Below are 26466 nucleotides of genomic sequence, written 5' to 3'. Positions count from 1 at the left end.
GAAGCAAGATCGCTTCCTGCATGATATCAGGTCGCATAATTTAGATGTTATTGTTGCTACAGAACCCGGTTAGAGGGGCCAAGAGGTCTGCTCCCGCTGTTTGACGGCTACGAGAGTTTTTTCTCTCCTGGCAGTCCTACTGGCGGAAGTGGGATGTTGGTCCTAATAAAAAGAAACCGGGTTTCTGAGAAAAAGTTAATTTTTGCAGATCCAGAAGGCAGGCTGGTCGTCATGGATTTGACGTTCAGTAATGGTAAAGTTATCAGACTGGTTGCAATTTACGCACCAACCATACAGGGCAAAGTGATTATTTCCGTGAACTAGAAAACTTTCTTGGTACTTCGCATTCATTAGTTGTGCTAGGAGACTTTAACACAATTTGCAAAGCGGATTTAGATTGTGTTGGCTCGCGTCCAGATAGAAAAGGTAACAGTGGCTTCATGGAACTGCTAAGCCGCTTTGAGCTAGCAGATCCTTATAGGCTGGAATTTCCGAACGCTCCATTGTGGACATGGTCAAACAGCGACGGATCTTCCAGGTCATATTTAGATAGAATACTAATTAGAAAAGTAGACAGTAAAATAGCTAAGTGTCCACAGTTTTACGCGATCAGCTACAGTGATCATAAAATGGTCACTTGTAAGCTTGACATAGATAAGGTTAAAAATAGAGGATCCGGTTACTGGAAACTTAATACGTCCCTTTTGGCGATTAAGGAGTACAAAGACCGGATTAGGACATAATTCAGAGGGCACGATCTGGTACCATCATTAATAACAAATGGTGGTACGCCCTCAAACGAGCCATCAAGTTTGAGTCAATTAGATATAGCATAGGAGTAGTGGTAGCTAGAGAGGGAATGGACTACTCTAGTTAAGGAATTAGAGGAAGCCTTGAAAACTGGCTCTGCGGCTCAGGTGGCGTCCAAGAGAATGGTGTTAAACCAGCGCCTCGAGGCCAAACACATGGGCTGCATTGTCAGGGCTAGAATCCGCCATATGGGATGTGAAGGAATCAACGCCGCGAGATGGGCCCGAGTGGTGGAAGCACAGCATGGTAACGATGCCACGACTCGATCTTTGACGAACCAACAAGGTGAGTCGCTGAACGAACCCGAGGAGATGTGTGAGGCCTTTCAGGAGCACTTCGCTCAGCTTTTCGGTGAGTGCGGCGGACTGGATAGGAGGGGGGCCTTTACGGACCTACTCGACGGGCTGCCGCGCTTATCGGGGCGAGATGCGGAGGGCTGTGAAGGGCCAATCACGCCTGAGGAGGTGGTTGAGGCAATGGCGTACTGCGGCGCGGGCAAGGCGCCGGGTTTGGATGGTCTACCCTATGAGTTATATAAGAGTATGCCAGACTTGTTCGGGCACCTACTGGCGGAGGTCTATGCGAACTGGCAACAGAACGGGCTTATACCCAGATCTGTGCGCCGGGGAGTAGTGACACTCGTCAGAAGGGACCCGAGCAAGGGGGTGCATTGATAATTTCAGGCCCATCACTCTGCTAAACACAGAGTTGAAGATTTTGGCCAAAGTGTTATCGAAAAGATTGGCGCGTGTCGCGGATGGTCTGATCGGGGAGGCACAGACATGTGCCGTTCCTGGCAGAACCATTCAGGATAATCTCCATCTTATGCGGTACACTATAGATGGGTTTAATAGTGATTCTGGCAAGGGTGGGGCACTGGTCCATTTAGACCAATCTAAAGCTTTTGATAGGGTCGACCATCGTTACCTGGTATCTGCCCTGGCACAGTTCGGGCTGAGCCTTGGCTTCCTCAGGTGGATTATCCAAATTTATGATAACATCGACTCGGTAGTTCGGGTGAACGGCTTCTTTTCGAAGCCGTTCAAAATCAAACGCTCGGTTCGTCAAGGGTGTCCGCTCTCCCCGCTTTTGTACGTGATGGCTCTAGAGCCATTACTGCGAAAACTGAGCGGTATCCCGAGACAGCCAGGTAATGGAAAATCAGTGTCAGCGTACGCGGATGACATCACCATCATCGTAACCGAAATGGACCACCTATGTAAAGTAGGCAAGGCCATAGAGGTTTACGAGACGGTGACAGGAGCAAAAGTTAATCGCGAAAAGTCAGTCGGCTTGCAACTCGGCACCTGGAGAGGCAAGTCGATGCCTCCTGACAGCGTCGTGGAACGTTGGACGGAGGGTCCGATTAAATTGCTAGGGATCTGGTTCGGTCCAGACCTCCAAATAGAGAAGAATTGGGGCGAGGTATCGAGCAAGGCGGCTGCAGAAACCAAGACCTGGTCTTGGCGGTGGCTGTCCCTGAAAGGGAGGGCGGAGGTGGCCAATGTGTTTATCGCATCGGTTATCACCTACCGCCTTTCCGTCGTTCCTTGCCCTGATTCGTGGTTGATCAAGTTGGAAAGACAGCTCTTCTACTTCTTGTGGAAGGGCGGGAAACCACTTGTGAAACGCTCTACTTGCTGTCAACAACCGTTAAAGGGTGGGCTAGGGATGCCTTGGCTGATGATGCGCAGACATGCGCTGAGGTTAAGACATCTGTGGCTCTACCTGGATGGTGAACGGGTGAGGTCTCCGCTAGCAAAACTGATGTTTCCCAAGTTCACTAGTTTCGGTGGATGGGAAACCTGGCTGAATCGTAGATCGAAACTTGGTACTTGGTACACGGAGTGTCGCAAGGCTCTCCTGCTATTCCGTCGCTCGGGCAACGCCTGCGGTGGGGGTTCCACCACATTCTTCTATAGAGGGTTGGTAGAGGCGGAATGTGAAGATACCTTGGGGGAAACCCTAGGTCTCGACGATAATCAGCTGGCGAGTCTGTTCCGACGTACGTTCAAGCCGAGGACACTGGACAACATCCAGAAGTCTCTGGCATGGCAATGCTACAGAGGAGCTCTACCTGTTCGGGATAAACTCGCAAGGCATGGTGGCCAAGACAGTCCGATATATCCAAGATGCGGGCGGGATAGGGAAACCGTCCTGCACGCTATTGTTCATTGTCCGGACGTGTCTGAGGTGTGGGTTTATGCCGAACAGCTGTTGTCAGGTACACGAAGAGTACAGCTGTCGACTGAGTCGATTACAAAAATTGACCCACCGGATTTCCTCGTGAAGGAAGGTAAGTTTCGTTTTCTCGTTGTAGTAGCAATTGCGAAAGAGGTGATATGGAAGACGAGAATGAAAGGTTTACAGTCAGGCAAGTTCATCTCCGGCCCTGGTTTGATGAATTATTTCATCTTTCACCTGAAAAGGAAGATAGGGCTGGAGAGAATATGCCTGACTAGGAGAGTGTATGAAGAACGTTGGGAAGATGTAGCACGAAAGTTGCGAGTGAATGATACAACATAAATGTAAGACCAAGCGAAACCAAAAGTATCAGTGGGGAGGCGGGGCTCGTGGGGTCCGAGCTAAACCCGCACCCACTCCACCCGTAATGTCTTCCGGTCTGTTACATCATTCGATTTCTGTCCATTTATTGTAATTTCATGAAAATTTTTTAATTCGTTTATTGTAAAAACCCATTCGTGTGTCTGACCCCATCATCAGATTGTATTGTCCCATCTATGTTCGCCCCTTGTGGGTAATAATAAAACAACCTGGCGGAACGCAATCCACGTGTGTTTGAGTTATTTTGTATGTGAAAATTTGAAAAAAAAAACTGTTAAAAATTATCAAAAAAATTGAATCGCGCGAGGCGTTTGCCGCTGCGTGTTTGAACCTTTTATAGAAGGTGTGTCGACCCGCAAGTCATGGAGACTTACGCGGGGGTCGCCACAACAAAAAGTGACGAGTCTCTTAGAATAAGAGAAGTGTTCTTTAGAAAAGAACAATTGAAGGAATACGAGAATTTCGTCAAAAGGGAGGGTGACAGCGTGAAGCTGGTCCCGCCTGTTGAAACAATAGAGGAGAGAAATAACAAGACGATAACGTATAGAACGCAAGATAGAAACACGAGAAAACTGGTGAGAGTGACGATTGAAGAAATAGAGAAATGTCTGGGGGACATCATGAAAAAAGCTACTTTTGTAGACAGAGGAAAGAAATATGGTACGGTGGAGGTGAGATGCGCAACAAAGGAAGTGGCGGCCTCATTGGCTTCCACTGTCCTGAAAGCCGAAAATTTCACTATGTGGCGACGTATAAAGGAAGACGAGGGGTACGGGTAAGAGTCCCAAAGGTGCCCCCAGATATTAAAACAGAAATGCTGGTAACAGCCATTATTGGGGCAGCAAGGAGGAAGTTGAAATAGGGTCAATCATGGAGACGAACGTTGTAAATTGGAAGGGATTCGGAGTAGAGTTGTGGCTGATGGCCACAATGGAAGACATCGAAAGGTTTCCCTTCCAAATAGAAATAGAAAACGAGAAAACAATTAGTGTAATAGTGGAGGGCAGAAAACCGAATTGCTACCTGTGCGGATCAAGAGGGCACATAAAAAAGGAATGTCCGCTGTATGAATTCACAGCGGAGCAAAAAGAGACACAAAGTGGAGAGAAGGAAAACGAACACGAAGGAAAGAACAGCGAAAACAAGGAAAAGGAAATAACGGAGAAACAACAAGAGAAGGGAAGTAACAGCGCACTGAAGGAAAATGAAAACAAAGGGAAGAAGAGAGTAGAAAAGGAGCAAAATTCACAGGGTGCAGAAGTAGTGGAGAAGGAGCCAAGGCAGAAGCAAGAGAAAGAAAAGGAAAGTACATTAAAGGAAAGAGAAAAAGCAGGAAAAGAACAAGAGAAGGAACAGAACCAAGAGAAAGGAAAAGATGGTATGCGAAAAGGAAAAGAAACAACAGGAAAGGAACATAAGGCACAGGTAGAGAGACGGCAGACAAAGAGCCAAAAAGACAAGAGAAGGAAAAAGAAAGAAGAGAAAGCAAAAAGAGAAAAGAGAGAAACCGAGGGAGGAGAAAAAAGAGGAAGTAAGTCCTAAGAGAAAAACTAGAGAAAACGTAGGTACGAATAGAAAATTCAAATACTATGGAACGTTGATCCATCACAGGCACTGTGAGGAGATGGAAGATTTAATAAACGTAACAAATGGGTATACGTGGGTCAGGATGGGCACCGAATGGAAAGAAACAGGTGCACTCGTCCACGAGAACGACGCTGAGGCGTTCATCGAGGCAGCTGGCAAGAACGTGACAAAACATATGAAATGCCGACTTACAAGATGGCCACGAACGATGGAAATTTACCAAGATTTGGTAGAGATAATGGAGTATATATAAAAGAAAAGGTATTGTGAAAACTTTAATTGGAAATGATAAAAGGAACTTTAAATTCTGAAAAAAAAAAAAATGTTGAACTTTGTAAAATTTTTGAAATGTATGTTGAAAATGTGTAAAATGTTTTTATTTGGAAGATATTGTTGACGAATAAAAAACAAATGACGAAATGTAACCGCTCGATTTCGGGGATCGAGTGGGCATTACACCACATTGTACAAACTTCATAATTCATTATTCATTTTCCCGATTGTATTGTCCCCTCTATGTTGGCCCCTTGTGGGTAATAATAAAATAACATGGCGGAACGCAAATCGCGTGTGTAGTGAGTTATTACAATTTTCCTTAGTGTATATTTTCTCCGTTATATTATACTGTGTGTTGGCAGCTATGGCCAAAGTGGAAAAAATAGGAAAAATGAATGACTATATAGTTTACAGAATAGGCCGGAAGGATTACGGGCGGATAAAGTCCGAATTCTTTCATGACGTAGGCCCGCTCAGAATGGATTTAACATCTCCATATATATTCGAGGGCCTACGTCAGACTCCCCACGAGTCCCAGAAAAAGAGATAAACAAAGAATAAAAAGAAAAAACCGAACCACTGATATAAAGGTAAGTAATGGATTACATTTATGTTGGTTGTTTGAATGTGCACGGCCTGGGAGCAAGCTGGAAGCAAAGTCGCTTCCTGCATGATATCAGGTCGCGTAATTTAGATGTTATTGTTGCTACAGAAACCCGGTTAGAGGGGCCAAGAGGTCTACTCCCGCTGTTTGACGGCTACGAGTGTTTTTTGTCTCCTGGCAGTCCTACTGGCGGGAGTGGGGTGTTGGTCCTAATAAAAAGAAACCGGGCCCGAGTGGTGGAAGCTCAGCATGGGAACGATGCCACGATTCGATCTATGACGAACCACAAGGTGAGTTGATAAACGAGCCCGAGGAGATGTGTGAGGCCTTTCAGGAGCACTTCGCTCAGCTTTTCGGTGAGTGCGGCGGACTGGATAGGAGGGGGGCCTTTACGGACCTACTCGACGGGCTGCCGCGCTTATCGCGGCGAGATGCGGAGGGCTGTCAAGGGCCAAACACGCCTGAGGAGGTGGTTGAGGCAATGGCGGACTGCGACGCGGGCAAGGCGCCGGGTTTGGATGGTCTACCCTATGAGTTATATAAGAGTATGCCAGACTTGTTCGGGCACCTACTGGCGGAGGTCTATGCGAACTGGCAACAGAACGGGCTTATACCCAGATCTGTGCGCCGGGGAGTAGTGACACTCGTCAGAAGGGACCCGAGCAAGGGGGAGTGCATTGATAATTTCAGGCCCATCACTCTGCTAAACACAGAGTTGAAGATTTTGGCCAAAGTGTTATCGAAAAGATTGGCGCGTGTCGCGGATGGTCTGATCGGGGAGGCACAGACATGTGCTGTTCCTGGCAGAACCATTCAGGATAATCTCCATCTTATGCGGTACACTATAGAGGGGTTTAATAGCGATTCTGGCAAGGGTGGGGCACTGGTCCATTTAGACCAATCTAAAGCATTTGATAGGGTCGACCATCGTTACCTGGTATCTGCCCTGGTACAGTTCGGGCTGAGCCTTGGCTTCTTCAGGTGGATTATACAAATTTACGATAACATCGACTCGGTAGTTCGGGTGAACGGCTTCCTGTCGTTCAAGCGGTCGGCTTGTCAAGGGTGTCCGCTTTCTCCGCTTTTGTATGTGATGGCTCTTGAGCCATTACTGCGAAAACTGAGCGGTATCCCGAGACAGCCAGGTAGTGGAAAATCGGTGTCAGCGTACGCGGATGACATCACCATCATTGTAACCGAAATGGACCACCTACGTAAAGTAGGCAAGGCCATAGAGGTTTACGAGACGGTGACAGGAGGTGGCTTATGTGTTTATCGCATCGGTTATCACCTACCGCCTTTCCGTCGTTCCTTGCCCTGATTCGTGGTTGATCAAGTTGGAAAGACAGCTCTTCTACTTCTTGTGGAAGGGCGGGAAACCACTTGTGAAACACTCTACTTGCTGTCAACAACCGTTAAAGGGTGGGCTAGGGATGCCTTGGCTGATGATGCGCAGACATACGCTGAGGTTAAGACATCTGTGGCTCTACCTGGATGGTGAACGGTGAGGTCTCCGCTAGCAAAACTGATGTTTCCCAAGTTCACTAGTTTCGGTGGATGGGAAACCTGGCTGAATCGTAGATCGAAACTTGGTACTTGGTACACGGAGTGTCGCAAGGTTCTCCTGCTATTCCGTCGCTCGGGCAACGCCTGCGGTGGGGGTTCCACCACATTCTTCTATAGAGGTTTGGTAGAGGCGGAATGTGAAGATACCTTGGGGGAAACCCTAGGTCTCGACGATAATCAGCTGGCCAGTCTGTTCCGATGTACGTTCAAGCCGAAGACACTGGACAACTTCCAGAAGTCTCTGGCATGGCAATAATACAGATGAGCTCTACCTGTTCGGGATAAACTCGCAAGGCACGGTGGCCAAGACAGCCCGATATGTCCAAGATGCGGGCGGGATAGGGAAACCGTCCCGCACGCTATTGTTCATTGTCCGGACGTGTCTGAGGTGTGGGTTTATGCCGAACAGCTGTTGTCAAGTACACGAAGAGTACAGCTGTCGACTGAGTTGATTACAAAAATTGACCCACCGGATTTCCTCGTGAAGGAAGGTAAGTTTCGTTTTCTCGTTGTAGTAGCAATTGCGAAAGAGGTGATATGGAAGACGAGAATGAAAGGTTTACAGTCAGGCAAGTTCATCTCCGGCCCTGGTTGATGAATTATTTCATCTTTCACCTGAAAAGGAAGATAGGGCTGGAGAGAATATGCCTGACTAGGAGAGTGTATGAAGAACGATGGAAAAATCTAGCACGAAAGTTGCGAATGGATGATACCACATAAATGTAAAACCAGACGAAACCAAAGTATCAGTGGGGAGGCGGGGCTCGTGGGGTCCGAGCTAAACCCGCTCCCACTCCATCCGTAATGTCTTCCGGTCTGTTCTCCATTCGATTTTTTATATTTTGTAATTTTTTGTAAATTTTTAAAATTCGCTTTGTTGTAAAACCCATTCGTGTATCTGACTCCATCATCAGATTGTATTGTCCCATCTATGTTCGCCCCTTGTGGGTAATAATAAAACAACATGGCGGAAAGCACCTTCGAAAAGTGTCTTGGTGCGACCATGAAAGGTATCTAATCAGAGGCGGTAAATTCGCCACAATAGAAGCAAGGTTTGAGTCAACGGAGTGTGCGTCACCTTTACCTTTGTAAACTGGTTAACTATACGGGTGACTAGGCTATAGCCGACACTACCAGATATTTTAAGCATCTCTGCAGAAATACCTGATGGGCCTGGGGCTTTCCCTGTCTTCATGCTTCTAATTGCCTTAACTACTAAGGAACTGTCAACTCGGATAGCTGGTCCCTCTGTTGGGGCGACATTTGGCAGACTCTCTTTATCCCATTTATTTTCCTTATTTAGCAGCTTCTCATAATGGTGTCTCCATACCTCTCTCTTTGCATCCTCATTCAGTGCAAGTGAACCATCATCCATGCGAACACATTTCTCCCCTACCACATCACGATTCTCTCTCACACACTGGACAAATCAGAAGTAATAAGATGCTGTGCAAATTTTGAAATTGGATGGGGATGGAAGGCAAGTGACAGTCGTAGAGATGGAGGTTAGAGGCTAAAGTGAGTGGGAAGACAGAAGTGATTAGGGAGTTGGGGCTGTCATCAATAACAGATATGAGTGGGGTTGAAAAAAGATATCTACATTGATGTAGATCCAAGAGAGCATATTCCCTCCATTCTTCTCCAGTCTTCACATGTCTTCTGTGTTCAGTGCCCACATCTCATACCAAATAGCATTGCATTTCATGCCCAAGCATCATACAATCTGACTTTCACTCTGGTAGTTAATAGTCCTCTGAACATTCTCTGTCCTATTCTTATTCTAATAATTAAACATTCAAAATATCTTGCTTCACTGCTAGTTTAGCCACCAAGATAGCAGAGATTATCTTTGTCTCTAGAGAACCTCCTTGGCATTTGAGAAAATCTGTTTCCTGTGTGCCCTTAGCATTTGTGTTCCCAGTGCATCTTCCATATACAAAGATTACTTTTTCTAAGAATTACTGCTGAAATGCTTAAAATGCTTCAGGTAGATGGCCTACTCGATCTGTAGAAAAGGCATAGGTAGAAACTCTATAAGATGCACCAAATGTAAGCTATGGACACATAAGAGGTGCAGCAATGTCAAAGGAAGGCTAACTAGGAAGATAGTCTTTGTATGTGGTAGATGCTCAGGAGCAATAAACACTGAAAATGCTCTGAGACCAACTTCTATCACGTTTCAGGGAGAAAAACTAGAAATAGTTGATAGCTTCCGTTACCTAGGTGACTAAGTCAGTAGCGGGGGTGGGTGTGCTGAAAGTGTAACTGCTAGAGTAAGAATAGCCTGGGCAAAGTTCAGAGAGCTCTTACCTCTGCTGGTGACAAAAGGCCTCTCGCTCAGAATAAAAGGCAGACTGTATGACGCATGTGTATGAACAGCCATGCTACATGGCAGTGAAACTTGGGCTGTAACTGCTGAGGACATGTGTAAGCTCGCAAGAAATGAAGCCAGTATGCTCCGATGGATGTGTAATGTCAGTGTTCATACTCGACAGAGTATAAATACCTTGAGAGAAAAGTTGGACATAAGAAGCATCAGTTGTGGTGTGTAAGAGAGACGTTTGCGCTGGTATGGTCATGTAGTGAGAATGGATGAAGATAGTTGTGTGAAAAAGTGCCACATCCTAGTGGTTAAGGGAACCTGTGGAAGAGGTAGACCCAAGAAAACCTGGGATGAGGTGGTGAAGCCGACCTTCGAACATTAGGTCTCACCGAAGAAATGACCAGAGACCGAGACCTTTGGAAGTATGCTGTGTGGGGGAAGACCTGGCAGGACAAGTGAGACCATAACCCATGGCTACCTGGGACGTAGCCAACCCACTTATGTATACCTTTCCTTCTTGTGACACAATCCCTACTTGTGAAGACCTGTAGAGGCAAGTGAAAAGGAAAATCAAAATCAAAATCAAAATCAATAAACATCAATGGAAATTGCAGCTGTGATCCGAACGTGGCCGTTGCCAGCACTGCCCCGACTGGCCTCCGTGCCGGTGGCACATAAAATGCACCATCTGATCATGGCCGTTTGCCAGCCTCGTCTTGCACCTGTGCAGGTGGCATGTAAAGCACCTACTACACTCACAGAGTGTTGGCGTTAAGAAGAGCATCCAGCCGTAGAAACACTGCCAGATCAGACTGGGCCTGGCGCAGCCTTCTGGCTTTCCCAGACCCCATTTGATCCATCCAACCCATGCTAGCATGGAAAACGGACGTTAAACGATGATGATGATGATGATGATGATACTCTCCACACCTCCTATGCTGCTGCTTATCACTCTTCCTTTCTGAGCCACTTCTATTTCTCTCACTCTCCCACTTCAATACTGATATTTACTATCAGCTACACCTCCACCCTTGTTCATCACTCACTACAGCTAATTCCAGCTCCATCTCTACCTATCAATATTCTCTCATACTCTTATGAAATTACCCTTCTGGTCCTCTTCCCTCCTGATCTACTACCTATTTTCTCCTTCATATTTACCTTCTTATATTTTGAGAGTACACTCTGGTACTCATCCCCACCATCCTTATCTCCCACCTACTATCACTCACCCTCATGTGATATAGGGTAGCCATGTATCTCCTCTATAGCAAAATACCTCTGCTTGTCACTCTATCATACTTCTGTCTCCAATACCAGCCATAAAGTCACCTCATTTCTCAAATACATGTCCACTCAGTCGAGGGGACATTTTCTTTGTTTTCTTTTTTGTCTTGCAAGTAACTTGGCAACTTCACCATTGGTTGTGCCATAAAAGGCTGTGTGGTAAGTAGCTTGCTAACCAAGCACATGGTTCCGTGTTCAGTCCCACTGCGTGGCATCTTGGGCAAGTGTCTTCTGCTATAGCCCCGGGCCGACCAATGCTTGTGAGTGGATTTGGTAGACAGAAACTGAAAGAAGCCTGTCGTATATATATATATAAACATATATATGTATGTGTGTGTGTGTTTTTGTGTCTAAGTTTGTCCCCCTAGCATTGCTTGACAACCGATGCTGGTGTGTTTACGTCCCCGTCACTTAGCGGTTTGGCAAAAGACCGATAGAATAAGTACTGGGCTTACAAAGAATAAGTCCCGGGGTCGATTTGCTCGACTAAAGTCGGTGCTCCAGCATGGCCGCAGTCAAATGACTGAAACAAGTAAAAGAGTAAAAGAGTAATACACACTGTAAAGTGACTGACACTAGGAAGGGTATCCAGCCATAGAAATTATGCCAAAGTTGACATTGGAACTTACTGTCAAACTGTCCAGCCTATACCAGCAAATAAAATGAACATTAAATGATGATGATGTATAAGTATGTGTTTGTGTGAATGTATGGAAGTGAGTTCATATTTCCCTTTTTCTTGATATCTTTGCTGCCATTAGCAAAGCATGTCCAAACTATTTGTTGCTAAAGAAACTGCAAAATTATTTTCTTTGAAAATATGTGAGAGTTGAGCTTCTCATTGAAATTCATATACTTTTGGTGCAAGCAGAAAGAATAAAGAGAAAGGAACTGATTTGTTTGACCAGACAGACATTGTTCAATGTCCTCTTACCATGCTGGCATGGGTTGGGCGGTTTGACTGGAGCTGGTGAATCTGGAGCCTGTGCTATGCTTCTGTGTGCTGTTTTGGCATGGTTTTTATGGTTGGATGCCCTTCTTAAAATCAATATTCCGTTGAGTGGGCTGGTCTACAAAATTTCAACTTAAAACCATAAAATAAATATAGAAAACTTAAGAACTTACTACAGATGTGACATGTGTGTATGAATGTGTATATATATTATACTGTTACCATTTCATTTCAATAAGAATGGAAACCCACGAAAAGATAATTTAAGTTTAAATACTTACAGATACTTGTACTGTATATTCAAAAAAGTTTCTTGTTTCATAGTCCAGTGCTTTTACTACTGTGATGACACCTTTATATTTATCAATTTTCATGTAGTCTTCAATTCCTTTTGAATTCTACAAGAAAAAGAAAATGAAATGTTTAAGTTTCATTATTTGTTTTTATTTATTTGTTTAATAATGTGTGTATTTACTTGTTAATCATTATTAATATTTCAGTAGTCTTTTTTAACTTGCTTTCAAGGCACAATCAACCACAGTCCTAGTTGCCTTAAAGTACATGCAATGATTTGTTTAATATTTGTCTTACATTGCATTAAGTGTTTCATATAATATGTATGCGGTACATAGTAGTGAGATTTCTGTATATAGCATGAGCATGTATGTGTGTGTGTGTGAGAGAGAGAGAATTCAGGTGTTTTGGTTATGTATTCATCATGCATCTATTCTTTGTATTATCTCAAGGTTGCTGATATTATGGGGGATTGTTTGTTTTCAATCACATTATACTTATAGACATCTCTTCTTGTATGTCTTCATACTTGAAAGTGACCTTATTTCTTTCTGTTAGGATGCCTTTTTTTTGGTTTTTTCTTCTTTCTTGGGGTTATTTAACTAATATCACTGCTTGTGTAAATCTATATGTACAGTCACTTTCACCTTCTGTAGAATCCTTTTGTAGTGTATATTTGCACCACGTCTTTCCTTCAATGATTTCACAATAATGGCATAATGTCAAATGTATGAAACCTCCAATTCTGTCAGGTATGCATATATTCCCTTTTGTCATAGACTGCACTAATTATTTCTTTACAACCTCCACATATTTTACATTTCCAACTTCGTTACAAGTTTTTGCAGTTTCTGGTGTGTTGCTTTGTTCTTGTGCCACAAATCAAAAATAATTTAGTCTCAGCTGTAAGTTCTAAGCTTTTCAGCCAGTCCTGAGTTTTCCCTATTATTTATTGCCCTTTTTCTTCTTTTCAGCCTTTTCATCTATTGGCCATGTAGTGTCTTTCCTTTGCATCATTTTATCATGCTAGTTCTCTACCTCCATTTTGAACTTTTTGTTTCCACAATATCTCTTGTTATTTTTCTATCATCCTCACAGATGAAGGTTATTTCAACCTCAATTTTGTAGTTAATGGTCTGATAAGAAATAAAAAGCAGTTTTGCTTTTATTCTTGTTCATCTTTTGTCACTCTTTGTATTAGTCTCCTTTTATTCTTAAATACTTTTGTAGTCCCACATTTGATATCTTATAATAGATTTCTACATGCATAGTACCCCTACATCCCAGTATTCATGGTGAATATAATATTCGTATGTCAGATTTTGAGTGGCATATTCTAAATAAATATTCATTATTTCCAGTCTGGTCTAACCAAATCATTTAGCATCCAGTTGAGAATATTAAGCTAAACTAATTACCAATTCAGCAAAAGTATTGATGTGCATGAACTTTTTTAAGAATTAATCTAATAAATTTGTAATATTCTACCCTAACATTTTCTTTCATTGTACATAGCAAGTTATCTGCTAATTATAAATCTGTCTCAATTTAACATTTATTTAGGTATAACATGGTATGTCTATATTTTATATATTTCCCTCACTTTTTAGGTGGCTTTGGTACATTGTTTTAGAAGGTATTTTGTACTAATCTCCATATTAAAGCTGTACACCATGTCTCACATGCAAGGTTTCTTGCTTTTCCTGTGCAGAATACAACTTAAGTACATTAACTTTTAACATTGTATTGAAAATTTTCAAAGTTAAAATCTCAGTGCTGCAATAACTGAGCAGAAAATATCTGCAAATGGGTTTGTTTATTCAAATGTTTATAAGTCTTTCATTATGGCCAGATTATTGTCAAAATAGACAGTATTGTAGAAAAGACTTAGTCTTATTTGTTTTGAATTTTATGTATACAAATGAGATTGTTAATTAATGTCATAATATTAACTGAAAACAGATACAATATTAAAAAATGATGAAAAGAAAGATATTGGTAATAAATATGGGCATACAAACATCACAAACAAAATACGTGCATTTTCAAGCAGATTTTTAAGTTCATTATTGTTAACCCAATGATAAATATACCCAAGTCTGCCCAAATTTCAAAGCATTGGAAGAAAGTGATAGATCTTTATAGCTTCTTAGTTGTACTGTTGAAATTACAAGAAGAAAAAATTGAGAAAAGATATTCAACAAAACAAAAAGGCTCACTGTCTAAACATTCTTCAGACAAGATTTTGTTCAAGTTACTCAATGAAAAATTCGACAGATCAAAGTCAGATATTGAGTGTGCATGAAAGAGATATATTCCTCTAGTTATCACCTTCAAAGACTTATCTGCCATAACAATTTTTAAAAATAAGTTTCTATAAAACAAAGTCTAGGAAAAAATCACAAAAATTCAGCAACACATTGGGTTGATGCTAATAACAAACATTGCAAAACATAAATGATTTTCTTTGATTGAGAGTTCATAACCTTCTTTACAACAAACATAAACGAAGATGGTTTGGTCCTATTTGTTGTATAGAATGTTAAGAGTTAATATATAACAGAAAGTTGTTATCGAAATGCTTATACCCATAGTCAGTCTGGCTTAGCATTTATTCCAGAGGAACAATACCATGCAGAAAAGGTATGAGGACAGAGAGTCTACGTGGAATATTCTTCTTCTAACAGCAATGTTGTTCATTTTTATGTTTACCTCTTCTGTTTGAATCTCCAAATTTATTTCTCATTCATTTCACATGGTTGGTGTATCCACTTGTGATTGGCTAATGTTTCACGAATCCATGAGTGGAGAACACTATAAAAGCCTTCTGGATACCAATCAACCTATGCCAAGACCTGACACTTTTTTCTCATCCTAGAGTTTTCAGTTATGATTTAACTGATTATTAAGTGATCTTTGTATGCATAGGTGCAAGAATGGCTATGAAGTTAAATAGTTCATTTAACAACAAAATAGTTTTGGTTTTAGTCCTACTGAGCAGCACTTTAGTCTTCTACTATAATATTCAGACTGTCCAATGTCTCGTGAGTAAATTTGGTAGATGAAAATAGAAGGCTGTTGTAATATATATGTTTGTCTTTACGTTCAGAGTTCAAATTCCGCCAAGATTAACTTTTTTAGCCTTCTGGGACGATAAATTAGGCACCAGTTGCATACTTGGATCAATCTAATCGACTGCCTCACTTCCTCAACAATTTTGGGCCTTGTGCCTAGAGTAGAAAATAATATATGTGAGGGTACCCAAAAGAAGCCAGGATTTTGCAATATTATTTTATTCACACAGTTCTATATGTTTACACTTTGATCACTTTTCTCCATTTCAAGCAATGCATCATTCCAGATGCATTTTCCACTGTTCAAAGCAGTGCTGGAACTCTTGCAAAATGATGCATTTTAACATCTCTGTTGTTTTTCACTTCACCTCTTCCACATCTGCAAATTCCATAGCACCAACTTTCCTCACCAGTGATGACCTTCAAAAAAAAAAGGTCTGGATCAATTTCTAAATATTCTTTCAGTTCATGACATGGATTCAGTTGTGATTGGTTTTGATCTTCCGAGAGTAAGTGAGGCACAAATTTTGCTGCAACTCTTTTCATTCGCAATTCCTTGCTCAAAATTTGTTGGCAGGAGCTCCAAGACACACCAATCATATCAACAAGTTTGTCAACTGTCAGTGATGGTATTCCAAGATCGGTTCATGAATTTTCATGATGGTTTTAATCATTCAGGAGGTCAATGGATATCCTGAATGAAGTTGGTTTTCAAGTGACAAATGACCATTCCTAAAAAGTGGAAATCACTCATAAACTTGTGTTTTGCTCATGGCAGTGTCTTTGTAAGTTACTTGAAGCATAACAACTGTTTTGGCAGCCATTTTCCCCAGTAGAAAACAGAAATTCATGGACACATACTGTTTCTTCGTTTCAGCCATCACAAAGATCAATGCACAGGGAAGAAGCACTGAAAAACAAAGACACACCACATGGCAGTAGGACTACACTCAACGACGCTGCCCAGCATACTCGTGCTTGAGGGTTACATCAAGTGGCTTCTAGTGGCAGAAGTCTGAACTACAGTGGGTTTGTCCCACAGAAAAGTGTTTCTTTCAAGATTGATCGCAAACTTTTCTTCCTTCCATATTCTGAAACTGTTTTCAACATCCAGTAATCTGAAGTTTTAAGGTATTGTTTGAGCCCAACATTTGATATTTTGCACAGCAGCTCAAGCGCGATCATTCCTCTAACTCTACTTCATCCAGAGAAATAAAGGTGATCCACATCTGATTTTGAGTGATCTAATTTATTATAGGTCAAAATTGGTCATGAAGTTTTAAGGTTTCTCTACTGTCATGTATTCATTTTCATCCTTCCTTCGTGTTTATATTTTCAAATCTTTCCAACTTTCCTCTTGATTTCATTTAATTCTGCATCTGGTAATCATTTGTTTCTAAGAATGTCTCTTATATTTGTAAGTTTGTTTTCATCCATGTTTGGTCTAATGTCTAGATTTCTTTCTCTCCATACCTTAAAAGAATTTACCATGTATTTGGATTCAGATGATTTGCCCAATGAGCAATAGAATGTATATATCACTTACTTGTAAGTTTCTCAGGTTCATTTGTAACATTTAGATCTTTGTCTTCTTAGTGCATCTGAACTTAAAAGGACTGGATTGAGATTAATCTTATTCAAGTCCATATTTGGAGAAGAGCTTGTTTCAAATGCAAACTTTTCAACCCTAGGCTGATTCCTCCTTGAGGGATGCAGCCCTTGTTGATTCAAGTGACAACTGATCTGGTATGTGTTTTCGTCTATAGACATTGCGAATTTTTTGTATTTTTTTGTTTAGTTATACATTTTATCTGTTCCTATCAAAGGATGATTTTGTTGAAGATAATACATCTAGGACAATTATCAAACAAGACTAGTAAGCATATCCTGCCCATGAGACACAGTTAATGTGGAAATTAGGGATAGACACGTGGTTGATGAGAGCTATACAAGCCATGTACAGGGAGTAAGGTGTCAGTAAGGTAAGGATTGGCAATGAGTATAGAGAAGAATTCAGGGTACAAGTAAGGGTTCACCAAGTAGGGGTTTACCTCAGTTCCTTCTTGTTCATCATAGTCCGCCAGGCGATAACAGAGGAATTCAAGACAGGTTGCCCCTATGAGTTCTTCTATGCTGATGACTTTGCTCTTATAGCTGAATCACTACCAGAACTAGAGAAAAAGTTTCAGGTGTGGAAGCAAGGTCTAGAATCAAAGAACCTTAGAGTTAAATTAGCAAAAACCAAAGTCTTAGTAAGTAGGAAGGTGGACAAATCACAAATCTCTTAAGGTAGATGGCCACAATTGATCTGTTGAAAAGGCATAAGTAGGAACTCCATAAGATGTACCTGGTGTAAGTTATGGACACATCAGAGATGCAACAATATCAGCGGAAAGTTAACAGGGCAGATAGTTTTTGTGTGTTGAAGGTGCACAGGTACAACAAACATCAGAAACGTACAGAAAATAGATTCCATCAAATTCCAGGGGAGAAAACTAGAAGTAGTCGATAGCTTTTTTTTACCTAAGTGACCAAATCAATAGCTTTGAAAGCATACCTGCTAGAATAAGAATAGGACAAAATTCAGAGAGCTCCTACCTCTCCTGGTAACAAAGTAACTCGCACTCAGAGTGAAAGGCAGACTGTATGATACTTGTGTGTGAACAACCTTACTACACAGCAGTGAAACATGGGTTGAGACTGCTGAGGACATGCATACGCTTGAAAGAAATGTGTTGGCTCCTCGGCTAACAAAACCGGGGGTGCTCCCGTTTTGCTGCGAGTTGCAGTACACCGCTGCCAAGACGTCTCCAAACAAGTCTGGCATACAACTGTAAAGCTCATAGGATAGACCATCCAAACCTGGCAATTTGTCCCTCAAGCATTCTGCCATCACATCCCTCACTTTAATAATAATAATAATAATGATAATAATAATAATAATAATAATAATAATATAATAATAATAAACACTGAAACAGTAAAACACGAAGACAAACGTAACATTCCAACAAACACGATGTAAACAAAAAAACAACAAACCCAGATCGTAAGGATGCATAATAATACACGACAAACAGCAAGCCAAAACACGACAAACAAACATATAAATAAGAAAGAAAGCGACACAAATCTAAAACCTGGAAACAACGCAAGGGAGCCTAATGATTATGATAATATAAAAAGTAAAATAATCAAAGAACTGAAAACCACAGAGCTCAAAATGGACCACCAACCATACCTCCCAAAAATCAAAATAGACAAAACAACAACACCAATTATAAACAGCAAAAACCTAGCTGTCACGGAACTGATAGCCACTGAAACAAAAAGCGATATCACTGAGCTAAATGACTTAGTATACGCAGCAGCCACTGCAGCCACAAAAGAACCTGGATACTCACTCAAACCCATCCAAACAGGAGCACTACCACCCAAACAAACCCTGTGGATAAATAACATCCAAAACAAAATACAAAAAATGAGAAAAGATCTGTCGATTCTTAATGAAATCAGTAGACAATCAACGCTACTGAGCAACAAAAGGAAAGCAAAAATACTCCACAAATATAACATCACAGAAAACGATTTACCTGAGATAAAAGGAAAGCTGAAGCAAGATATCCTTGCCAAAGCACACAGGATCCACCAGTACGAGAAACGGCAGCGCTTCTTGAACAAAACAAAAAGTTCAACTCCAACCCCAAAAAGTTCTACCAAGAACTTGGCAAAAATAAAATAGATATCACTGCAGCACCAATGGCAGAAGAAATGGAAGGATTCTGGAGAGAAATATGGTTGGCAAACGAACAACCAAAAAAAAAGGAGTATTAAAACAACAAAATCAGCATCTGAGCAACTTTTGACCCCCATAACAACTGAAGAGGTCACCCAGGCACTGCAAAGACTAAGCAACTGGAAGGCACCTGGGCATGACAAGATCCCCAACTTCTGGTTGAAATATCAAACAGGAATGCACAAAAAGCTGGCTGAAAACTTTAACAGCATACTAGCAGAGCCAGAGACAATGCCTGAATGGCTCACGAAGGGGAAAACCATCTTAATTCCCAAATCAAATGAGACAGCAAAACCAGAAAACTACAGATCAATAACCTGTCTCCCTACAATGTACAAGGCATTTACTGCAGTGATATCGCAAAGGTTGAACAAGCACCTGGACGAAAACAACCTGTTTCCAGAAGAGCAGAAAGGATGCCGCAAAGGCTCATATGGCTGTAAAGATCAACTAATGATTAATAAAGCCATAACTGAAGACAGCCACAGAAAGAAAAAAGGCCTCAGTATGGCCTGGATCGACTACAAAAAGACGTTTGATAGCATCCCCCACACATGGATCCTCGAAACACTAGCCATTAACAAAGTAGCACCAACAATCACAAAATTCATAGGGCACTCTATGAATAAATGGCAAACAGTCCTACACCTCCAAACAAAAGAGGAACTCATGAAAACCAAAGACATCCCCATTAGAAGAGGAATATTCCAGGGACACACGCTCTCTCCACTCCTTTTCTGCTTGGCACTGTCACCTCTATCTGATATGCTAAATAGAACTGGATGCGGATATAAATGTTACGGCAAAACGATCAGCCACCTTTTATATATGGATGACCTAAAACTATACGCTGCAAATGACAAACAGCTGGAAACACTATTAAAGACAGTTCATGGATTTACCAAAGAAATAGATATGAAATTTGGATTAGAAAAATGCGCCAAAGTAACCCTGAAAAAAGGAAAACTAGTAAAGAGTAGCAACATCGCACTAGATAAAACCAATGAAATAAAAGAATTAGACCAAAGCCAAACTTACAAATACTTAGGAATCCATGAACTAGATAAGACACAACACACACAAATGAAAGAGAAAATAAAAAAAGAATATTATAGACGAGTTAGATCAATACTAAAAACAGAGCTCAATACTAAAAACAAGATAATAGGTATTAACACTTTAGCTGTCCCAGTTATAAGTTACAGCTACAATATCCTTAACTGGACACTAAATGAACTGACCAAAATAGATAGGAAAACAAGAAAAATAATGACAGGATCTAGGATGCATCACCCAAAATCTAACATAGAAAGACTATATATACAACGTATAGAAGGTGGTAGAGGCCTTATACAGCTGAAAAACTACTATTAAATAACCACCATAGGACTGCAAAAATATCTACTTCAGAAGGAAGGAAAACTGATACAAATAGCGGCAAAACACGAGCAAAACAAAAAACTGTTCTCAGTATTTAAGGAAGCTGACAAATACAAACAAGAAATCATACCACCTAATAAATATGAAGAAGAAGAAGAAGAAGAAGAAGAAGAAGAAGAAGAAGAAGAGAAGAAACAACAAAAGCTATAAAACAAATGAAATCCAAACTAAAAATAGAACAGCAAAGAACCATGATAAAATGATGGCAAGAAAAGCCCCTTCATGGTAAATACTGCACTAAACTAAATGCAAATAAATAGACAAAGAAAAATCCCAGCAATGGTTGGGAAGCTCAGGACTCAAAGCAGAGACAGAGGGATTTTTAATTGCAGCACAAGACCAAAGCTTCCCCACCAGAAATTACCAAAAACATGTAATGAAAAGAAATATAACAAGTAACTGCAGAATATGTGGAGATGGACAAGAAACAATAAATCATATTATCTCTGGCTGCCCAGTCCTGGCTAAGAAGGAATATATTCACAGACATGACAGAGTTGGAACCTACATACACTGGAAGCTATGCCAACATTATGGAATAACAACAGAAAAAAGATGGTATAGGCACACACCAGAAAAGGTCACAGAAAACGAGAAAGCAACCATACTCTGGGATATGCCGAAACACACAGATAGAGAAATTAATGCCAACAGACCAGATATAGTTGTCAGAGATCATAAAAAAAAAAATGCTTTCTAATTGATGTATCAATACCGGCAGATGACAATGTATCTCTAAAAGAAATGGAGAAACTTTCAAAATACAAAGACCTGGAAATAGAGGTAACCAGAATGTGGAATAAAAAAAAAAGAAACAATTCCTATCATAGTAGGTGCATGAGGCATGATAAAAAAATATTCCGATAAATACATAACAAAAACACCAGGACTTACAAACACATATAACATACAGAAAATTGCACTACTAGGCACTGCACACATCCTACGCAGAACACTTTCCATACAATAACCATCAGAGCATCACAACAAATCACAGCACATACCCAAGGCACACAGAGCTGCGCTCGGTAGTGAAGTGAAAGCATGCAATAAAAATAAAACTACTGAACAATAATAATAATAATAATAATAATAATAATGATAATAATAATAATAATAACAACAACAACAACAACAAATAATAATAACAACATTGAAAGAAATGAAGCTAGTATGCTCCATTGGATGTGTAATGTCAGTGTGTGTGCATAACAGAGTGCAAGCACTCCTGAGATAACAGTTGGACATAAGAAGCATCAGATGTGGTGTGCAAGACAGATGACTGCACTGATATGGTCATGTGATGTGTATGGATGAGGACAACTGTGTGAAGAAATGTTGCACTCTAATGATGGAGGGAACCTGTGGAAGTGATAGACCCAGGAAGACGTGGGATGAGGTAGTGATGCATAATCTTCAAATGCTGGGCCTCACAGAAACAATGACAAATGACCAAGACTTTGACGATATGCCATGCTTGAGAAGACCCAAGTGAGACCATAGTCATGGCTGATGCCAATGTCATTTAAGTGGCCCATTAAAAGCACCCTTCAATCACTGGGCAATATGCTGTGTTTGTGAAAACCTGTTGAACTGAATGAAATCAGAGTCGTGACCAATACCAATGCCATCTGACTGGCATCCATGCCGGTGGCATATAAAAAGCAACATTCATGCATTGGACCCCATGGAGGCAGTGTCAGGTGACCAAGACCCTTGGCAATATACAGTGCTTATGTTAACCTGTCAAGCCAATTAAGATCATAATTGTGAGTGATACTGATGTCAGGTCAATGGCACCCATCCAGTAGCACGTAAAAAGCACCCACTACTCTCTCTGAGTGGTTGGCATTAGGAAAGGCATCCAGTAGTAGAAACCCTGCAAAATCAGACTGGAACCTAGTGCAGCCCCGCAGCTCACCAGTTTTCAGTCAAATCGTCCAACCCATACCAGCATGGAAAGCAGACGTTAAGTGATGATGATGATGAACAGTATATGCCAAAGTGATGCTGGGGTACAAATATGGAAAAAGCAATATAATCATCATGACAATGCACCTGATAAGGGTACACCAATCATATGCATCACAACCAATTGTGTGGAACATGGTGACCTCATTTCACAATAGACAGTACATGGTCTTGCAGATGGAACCCAGTTAGAATTTTCTTCAGATCAATTAGTCCATCCCGCTCAAAAGTTCCTATATAAGGGTGGTCTAAGGATGACAAATAAAAATACCTTTGTTTCCAGGGGTGAATTATTCAAGCCCCTAAAGAATCCATCTCAAAACATGGTTATGATGCTCCCCCATTACTCCGCTTGTGATCAGAGATGCACATATTGTCAGCCACTATGGACATGCTCACCTGATTAAGGTCAAACAACTAACACGCAAATTTGTGGTTTTGAGCAGAATATCTGGTGTTGGTGTTGTTGTTATTATTATTATTATTATTATTGTCATTATTATTTGGAACCACATGAGAGGCCCAGGTGGCAGAGGTGCAACAAGGTAACAAAGCCACCATTCGGTCTCTGGTAGGTGAACAGGGGCACGAATTACTCAAGCCAAGTAAAATGTGTGAGGCTTTTCAACAGCATTTTGCCCAACAGTTCGGGACGAGTGGCAGGAGAGAAAACAGGGGGGACTTCAGTACCTACATACATAGCCTGCCATGACTCTTGACAAGAGAGGCAGGGCACTGCGAAGGTGCCATCATCGTGGCGGAAGTGCAGGACACGATGGCAGAATGCTCGAGGGACAAATCACCGGGTTTGTATGGTCTATCCTATGAGCTTTACAGTTGTATGCCAGACTTGTTTGGAGACTCTTGGCAGCGGTGTACTGCAACTCGCAGCAAAACGGGAGCATCCCCGGTTTTGTGAGCCGAGAAGCCATAACACTGCTGAAAAAAGATCTAAACAAGGGGTATGTAATAGATAACTTTAGGCCCATCACTCTACTTAATGCAGACTTGAAAATTTTGGTCAAGGTGTTAGCCAAAGGTTGGCCTTGTCATCGAGAAACTCGACAACAAGGCACAAAAGTGCGCCGTGCCAGGACGCATCATCCATGACAACTGATGTGCTACATCATATACAAGGTAGTTAAGGAACCTGGCACGGGTAGGGCCCAGATCAATTTGGAACAATTGAAAGCTTTCAATAGGGTAGACCATCAATATTTGGAGGCTGTCCTCAAAGAGGCTGGTTTTGGTCCCGTCTTCTGCAGCTGGATAGCTGCTTTGTACAGAGGCATTCATTCAGTAATTTGCATAAATGGACATCTATCGAGACCTTTTGACATTGCACATTCGGTCCGTCAGGGATGCCCCCCTCTCATCACTTCTATACGTATTGACTCTGGTGACTCTGAGGGGCATCCTGCGAGAATTGGGATGCGGGACAAGCATGTCTGCATACGCGGACGATGTCCATCATAGTGTCTAGCCACAAGCACATGGAGCTGGTCGGTGAGACACTGAAAGACTACGAAGTGGTAAAGGAGCAATAATCATCCGAGAAAAGTTAGTGAGCTTGCAGCTCGGTACATGGAGAACCAAGCCCATGCCGTCCACCAGCGCCTCCATCATAGGACACTGGATTGATGGTCCGGTCGAGTTGCTCGAGGTCTGGTTTGTTCGGACCTCCAAATGGAGAAGAACTGGAACAAGATAATGAGTAGGGTGGTCACTCTCGCCTGATAATGGGCCGAGAGGAAACTGTCTCTAAAAGGTTGTGCAGAGGTGGAAACACATACATCGCATCCATCATCTACTACTGCCTGACCGTCATGCCTTGTCCCGACCCTACCATCACCAAACTAGAATGCATTCTCTTCTGCTTCTTGTGGAAAAGATGCATCCCGATGGTCAGGCAATCCATTTGTTGTCAACACCCATTAAAAGGAGGGCTGGGCATGCCGTGGTTGATAATGCACAGACATGCGCTGAGACTGCGACACCCCCGGCTCTACATAGACGATGGTGAACAGGTGTGGTCACCGTTTGTGAGGCACGCTTTCCCGCAGCTCATCTCCATGTCCAAACTGCAGTCGTGGATCAAAAAGAGAGGCCGAGGAAGGGCGAATGGCACCACAAGTATCGCGTTGCTCTCAAGCAACTATGCCATCGCGGGTCGATCTTGAGCAACTTCAATACAACCAAAGCATTCTATTAGTGAAGGGGAGGCACGACGATGATCTCAGGGCAAACCTGGGCGTCAAAAGGAATACCTGACCTGCCTGTTCAAGACGACTTTTGGGCTAGGACCTATGGACAACTTCCAGAGATCCCTGGCCTGTCAGTGCTACCGAAAAGCACTACCCGTTCGGGATAAGCTCTATAGACATGGCTCGAAAACACGGGGCCAACCTGCCCGAGATGCGGTCAGAGTGATGAAACCATTCTGCACGCACTCGTGCAGTGTCCAACCATTTCCGACCTGTGAGCTTATGTCGAATGACTGCTGTCACGTGTGGGATGAGTCAGTTTATCAGCCAAGTCTATCATCAATATCATCACGCCTCCTTCCTTCAAATGGGAAGGAAGAGCTATTTTCATCATACTTGTGACTATGGCGAAACAATGTATCTGGTGGACGTGTCTGAAAGGATTAGAGACAAGCACTTTCCTCTCTGGTCAATCTCTCATCAACTTCTTCAAGTATCACTTGAAAAGCAAAGTGAGAGTAGAGAGGCAAGTTTTGTCTAGTGAATGTTTCAAAAAAAGATGGGTGAATGTAGCAAGGATGACACGTATGAATGATGAAGCCACCTTGAGCATAATCCTATGAACCCAGGAAAATTTAAAACAGAGATTTACTTACTTGCAAATAAATGTGTTAATATGTGACATTATTGACCAAGGTTAACATGGTCTTTTCCATAGGCTTTTCTTTCCATGGATAAACCTTATCTGTTTCTCCCTTTACACTTTACATCATGATATTTCTGTGATACATGATACTTATTGATCGTTTTTTTTATGATCCCTTTTGGTCAAAAACCTACCCCCATTTTTTTCTCCCCAAAAAGAAAAGCTCTACTTTGTATTTTGTCCCCTCTGTGTTCAGCCCTGTGTGGCTAATAAAGAAACATATTATTATTATTATTATTATTATTATTATATTATTATTATTATTATTATTGTTATTATTATTATGTTTTTTCCTCCTTTCTTCAAATTTTCTTCCGTTTCTTGCCGAGTGTTTTCCATACACCTAGGGCAGAGTAGCTCATTGTATGCATTCCCAGATTACACATGCAAATTCACAGATAAAATATGTATTTAAAAATTTATAAATAAATAAGTTCATGGATGGATGTTGTTTTCACAGCGATAATGCTCTTCTCAGTACATGAGCCGTTCCAGTTAATACGAATTTTTGCACGTCCTGTAGGGATGGTAAACCTGGAATCATTTTCAAATAGGTTTCAGTACATTTTTTTATCATTCCTAGAGATGCCACATTTTGTCAATTTCTATTAGCAGGTCTTTATATTTACAAATCTTGTCAAATTCTTTTGCTGCTATATTGTGATTGCAAGGGATGCTCATGTCAATTAATAAACATCTTTTTTGTCTAATCTTTTATAATAATATCCGGTTTATTAGCTTTTATAGTCTTGTCGGTCTGTATGGGGAAGTCCCATAGAATCGACACATTTTCTCCCTCAGTCACAGCTCCAGGATGGTGGTTATACCATTTGTCAGCGGTTTTTATTTTATAATACTGACATATTGTCCAATGTAAATACTGGCCGACTCTGTCATGTCTTGCTTTAAATTCTGCAGGTGCTAAGACTCTACACCCTGAGATTAGGTGGTCTATTGTTTCAATCTCATCGTTACAGAATCTGCATTTTGGGTCGGCTCCATTTTTTATCA

General features: G+C 41.5%; 1 long non-coding RNA gene across 1 annotated transcript in view; it reads right to left on the bottom strand.

The window, feature by feature from the left end:
- The window catches only part of LOC115229193, a 37419-nt gene that overhangs the window by 5167 nt on the left and 5786 nt on the right, over positions 1 to 26466 (bottom strand). The window contains exon 3 of the long non-coding RNA XR_003883306.2: positions 12252 to 12368. This is a non-coding gene — a long non-coding RNA (uncharacterized LOC115229193). The remainder of the gene's footprint in view (positions 1 to 12251; positions 12369 to 26466) is intronic.

Source organism: Octopus sinensis, unplaced genomic scaffold (genome assembly GCF_006345805.1).
Source record: "Octopus sinensis unplaced genomic scaffold, ASM634580v1 Contig12074_ERROPOS162614+, whole genome shotgun sequence".
Lineage (NCBI taxonomy): Eukaryota > Metazoa > Mollusca > Cephalopoda > Octopoda > Octopodidae > Octopus > Octopus sinensis.
Note: the sequence above shows the minus strand (reverse complement) of the source record. Positions and strands in the feature narration are given on the sequence as shown.